Genomic DNA, 5426 nt, shown 5'->3' with positions numbered 1-5426 from the left:
GAAGCAGGCTCCCTGAGGGGAGCTAGATGTAGGACCCTGGACCCCAGGATCACGCCCTGAGCCAAAGGCAGATGCTCAACCGCTGAGCCACCCAGGTGTCCCATCCAGCTCTGTTTCCTAATGAAAAACTCCATCTTAACCAGTTGCCCCTGGTCACAGCCTGGTTTCTTCAGTGTCTCTTTTTCTTTTTTTTTCTAGGATTTATTTATTTATTTGAGAGCAGGTGAAATGTCGAGCAGATTCCCCACTGAGTGGGGAGCCTGGCCCAGGGCTCATCTCAGGACCCTGAGAATCATGACCTGAGCCAAATTTGAAATCAAGAGTCAGATGTTCAACCAAGTGAGCCCCCCGGGCGCCCCTCCTCATGTCTAAATTCACTCAAGTCTGGTTCCCTCAGCCCAAGGGCTCTTCCTGCAGCATCAAACCTCTTCTGCCTGATGCCTCATTCTGATAATAGTGCAGGGCTAGAGGATAGGGGGCTGCCACAGAGGTTTGGGGCTGAGGAGCTGGGCTGTAAGGAGGGAGGGGCTTGGCTCTGCAGGGGAGGGATGGGGGGAGGATGGGAGGGCAGCCCTGCCTCTAGGAGCAGCCCCATCTCTGGCCCCAGGCCCTGTCGGAGGAGCTGAAACCAGCAGAGCATGCTCATATGCTCATACGCCCCTCCCTGCATATACTCTCTCTCCCTTCACATCACATTGTTTCAGCCAAGAACAAATCTCCGGTGGGAATTCCCTTTTCTCTTACTTTTAAAATATACAGTAATTAACAAACTAATGCTATTAACTGCGACAAGAGGAAATTACAATAAAATCACTGCAGAGTCCACAAGCAGTTGGTCTGGTGGTAGGTCCCAGCTCTGTCTGGAAGGGAGGAGCCCAGTCCAGTCCAGGTGTCACCCTCTAAGCCACAGTGGGGCCCTGTTGGGCTGGGGACGGTCTGCAGGGGCTCTGAGTCCTCAGCAGGTCAAGCCGGGGCTCTGGCACAGCTGCTGCATTTCCTGTGCAGGAAGAGTCAGGATCCCGGTCATTCTTCCAGGCCCGGAGGTTTGCTCTTTTATGAAATCCTTAAATAATAGAGTTGTGGCCTGGGGCTGACCTGGGCTTGTCTGCAAGAACATGGCCCTTGCTCCGGAATAGGCCCAGTGACTTCCCTTCAAGGTCAGAGTAGGTTCTGAGAGGCCTCCAGAGGACATGGCTTGAAAGAGAACCTGGAGGAGGACCTGCTGGACCACCGTGTGCCCCCTCTCTGGCCCCACAGAAGCATCTTCAGGCTTCTGGTACAGTCAGGTTGAGCATCTCTGTGGCAGAGATTTTCCTCAGGTATAGCCAAAGACCCCCAGGAAGGAGTGGGCTTGTTGCTGCCCGACTGTCTGGAAGTCTGTCTGCAGTCTGACTTGAATCCTTCATACTGCAGTATTGTGTCATTTTCTCTGGAGAGTTCTTAGCAAGCCGGTCCATGAATTCTACAGGCCCTTCCCACTCTTGCTTCCTACTCTGGGTTTCAAAATCTCCCCTGTTGTCCTTTGAATCTCCTTCTTCCATCAGGCAGCCACAGTGAGCAGGAGGGACAACCTGCTGTCTTCCCTTGCATACTGACAAATATCTGTTTGGAGCTGTTAGAAATTCTGTTCAGTCACAGGGGTTGTATTATTATCCCCACTTTACAGATGAGGAAACCAAGGCTCAGAGAGGTTAAGTGATTTGTTCGAGATCACACAGCTGTCAAGACGCAACCTCAGGACTTGACGAGCGCATTATGTTTTCCCATAGGACTCTGTCTTCCTTGACTCCTCTTGCTTCTCAGGGGAATGAAGACCCTAGGTGAGAGGACATAAAATCCACTTTCCTTTCTCTCTGTGACCAGGCTGAGCTTGGGAGGTGAATGGAAAAATTAAAAGGAAGCTCATCTCATTTCCCCCTTGGGTAGCATTATGAGTTGGATGACATCACCACAGGTCTTACACATGGGGAAACCGAGGCTTGGAGAAGCCCAGTGCTCTGCCAGCGGTCACAGGGCTGCTGCTGATAGAGCCAGTACCCAAGCAGCCCTGTGACCAGAGCCCACTCCTGCCCTGCCCGCAGCCACTTGCCCGAAGAGTGAGACAGGCTGACTTGAAGTCAGCGACAGTGAGTCCAGCCAGGGCGAGTGGGGAGTCCGAGAACCTCATTAGGAGTGAAGCTGCCACATGTCAAAAGCCCTGGCCGCCTGGCCAGGCCCACGTGGGCTTCCCGCGCACAGTGTAAACATCCTCGCTAATTCACCAAACTCAATCACGTTACTGTGATGGATTTTCCCATCATTACTCCTGAATGAGTGACAACCAGCTCAGACACTGCCTTCGGAGAGTTTCAGGAATCAAAATGCTTTGCTCCCTAAGTTGATTTCAACTTGTCCTAAAGTCATTTTAATTGGTGAAGCATCAGAGGCAATTTGGGTAACTTTCTGAGAGCCCTGTTCCACCAGCGCTGAGCTGGGGGGGGCGGGTCCTCCAATGCCACCCTGGCCCCGGGGGTGGCACTTTCCCCTCCTCTGATTGATCAGGAGACTGCACTCTGCGCTTTATTTTCGTGTTTCTTGCTGAGGTTCCTACCGCTGGTTCCTGAGGATAACAAGATTCATTTTCTCAATGGCTCTGACAGATAGGATTGTTATTGTTATTACACTCATATACCACCTTTCCTCCGAGGAGCTTAAGGCGCTTTACAAATTTGAAAATTATCTAATAATCTTCCAGCAACTCTGAGAGAGGGGGAGAAGTTGCAGCTAGAGGCACCGCAGTGCAGCCAGAGAACCCCCACACCCCTCGCCCTGAAGGACGGGAGGGCGGCCGTGTGGTCAAGGTTGGGTTGGGGGTGCTTGGAGTCAGAAGCCTCTGAAGGTCGTGCTCCCCCTTCTGAATGAGGGAGAGGATGATGTCTGGGTGGGAAGAGGGAGAGGGGAAGGACAAGAGAGAGGGAGGGAGCGAGGGAGGGAGTCAGGCCCCACTCCAAAGGACAAAATCCAATGGGAGGAAGCTCAGGCAAGGAGAGTTTTCTTTAAAGACACAAGAAATGAGAGGAAGCAGGAGGCTCCCAGGGGCTTGCGGGTAAGAGAGCTGAAATTCAAAATGGAAATCTGCCAAAGCAGCCGCTAGGCCGGCTGCTCAGGCATGAGAACATGGGCAGAAATATCAAGAGAACCCAAACTGCAAATTTAGGTATCTGCTCTTAGGTGGGTGTGGGAAGTCTCTGTGGACTTTTTTTTTTTTTTTTTTAACTTGCAAGCTGAGAGGTGTGGCATTAGGGCTCTCCCAGCCTGATATCCTACGACTCTCTGTCTTCCTTTAAATTTCCCCTTGCCAGAGGTGGCCACAGTAACTGCAGCACCTTCACTAAGCGGCAAGGGCAAGCTACTATCAAAATGACAGGAGAGCTCTACCGAATTGCCATTCTTTTCCTGAGAAGAAAGCATGCAGACCCCACCCTGTTTGAGGCTGTCCTTTTGGGATTAGGGATTCCTGATGGTTCTAGGCTATATAGCCTTTTAGAGACCCAGTAAAGTATTGTGCTGAAGAGCTGGGCTCTGAGGTCAGACAGTGCAGTGACCTGGGGCAAAGGACATGAACACCATGAGCCTCAAAATCCTCATCTGTTCAAGGATAGTGGTAGTGCCTGGTTTCTGTGGAGGCTTGGGGATGAACTGAGAGGATGTCTGCGAAGTGTCTGCCAGTCAGCCATAAAGGTGGCGAAGAGGAAGAGGAGGGGACGATGATGCTGACGATGTGGTATGCCATTGCGATTTAAAATAAATTAATCTTTGGTCTTTGTCCATTTCTGGCACAGAGTTCCTAAAACCTTTGGAATTTCTGAAGTGAGGAGTGGCACAAAGGTGTTGTTTGTTATGTTAATGAAGTGACTTTTGGAAAGTCCCTAGGTTGCCTAAGGATGGGGGCTGGTTGCCAGGGGAACCAATCCTGTGATTAGGGGATAGGAACTTTGGGTCTTCCCCCACCCCCAACCACCCCCAGCTCTGGGGAAGGTGGAAGGGCTGGAGAATGATTTCAATCACCAAAGGCCAATGATTTAATGAATTGTGCCTAGCTGATGACACCTCCATAGAACCCAAGAGGACAGGGTTCTGGGAAGTTCCTAGTTGGTGAACACAGGGGAGATGCTGGGGGAGTGGCCTGGAAGACCCACCCCCACCGCTGTCCCCTTGCCCTGTACCTCTGTGTCCTCCATCTGTTCCTGTGTTACAGGTGATCCTTGAACAACAGTTTTTCTTTCTTTCTTTCTTTCTTTTTTTTTTTTTTTAAGATTTTATTTATTCATGAGAGACACAGAGAGAGGCAGAGACACAGACAGAGGAAGAAGCAGGCTCCATGCAGGGAGCCTGATGCGGGACTCAATCCCCAGACCCTGGATCAGGCCCTGAGCTAAAGGCAGACGCTCAACCGCTGAGCCACCCAGGTGTCCCACAACACAGTTTCGACACAGGTCCACTTACACGTACATTTTCTGGGATAGATACAGGATAGTACTGTAAATGTATTTCCCTTATGATTTTCTTATGATTTTCTTTTCTCTAGCTTACTTTTTTTGTAAGAATAGAGTATAAAATACTTATATAATACATACAACATACAAAAGATGTGTTAATTGACTATGTTACCGGTAGAATTTGTGATTAACAGTAGGCTACTAGTTAAGTTTTCAAGGAGTCCAAAATTATGCATAGATTTTCAATTGCAATGGCGGGGCGGGGTTGGTGCCCTTAACCTCCTGTATTCTTCAAGGATCAATTGTATATCCTTTTATAATAAAACAGTAATCTAATAAGTAAAATGTTTCTCCGAGCTCTGTGAGCCTCTCTAGCAAATTAATCAAACCCAGAAAGGGGGGTCACTAGAACCTCTGATCTAGTTGGTTGGTCAGAAGCACAGGTGACAACTTGGACTTGTGATCAGCATCTGAAGTGGGGTTGGAGGGGTAATGGTGGCAGTCCTGTAGCACTGAGGCCTTAACGTGTGGAATATGATGCTGTCTCCAGCTTGATCCTGTCAGAATTCAGTTGAATTGCAGGATACCCCACTACGTCAGAGAATTGTCGTTGTGGGAAAAGCCCCTTTCCTGCATTGGAATTGGGTTTAGAACCCTTTATAAGGCTACCTTTGCCTTGAGCTTCTTTTATTTTATTTTTTTAAGATTTATTTAGGGGATCCCTGGGTGGCTCAGCGGTTTAGTGCCTGCCTTTGGCCCAGGGCGCCATCCTGGAGACCCAGGATCCAGTCCTGCATCAGGCTCCCTGCATGGAGCCTGCTTCTCCCTCTGTCTGTGTCTCTGCCTCTCTCTCTGTGTCTATGAATAAATAAAAATTAAAAAAAAAAAAAAAAGATTCCCCGGCAAGCTTAACTGGTCCTGAGGTACCAGCTGGCTGCATCCTGCTCC

This window comes from Vulpes vulpes, chromosome 2, assembly GCF_048418805.1.
Source record: "Vulpes vulpes isolate BD-2025 chromosome 2, VulVul3, whole genome shotgun sequence".
Taxonomy (NCBI): Eukaryota; Metazoa; Chordata; class Mammalia; order Carnivora; family Canidae; genus Vulpes; species Vulpes vulpes.
The sequence above is the reverse complement of the archived record's forward strand: the minus strand, read 5'-3'. Positions refer to the sequence as shown.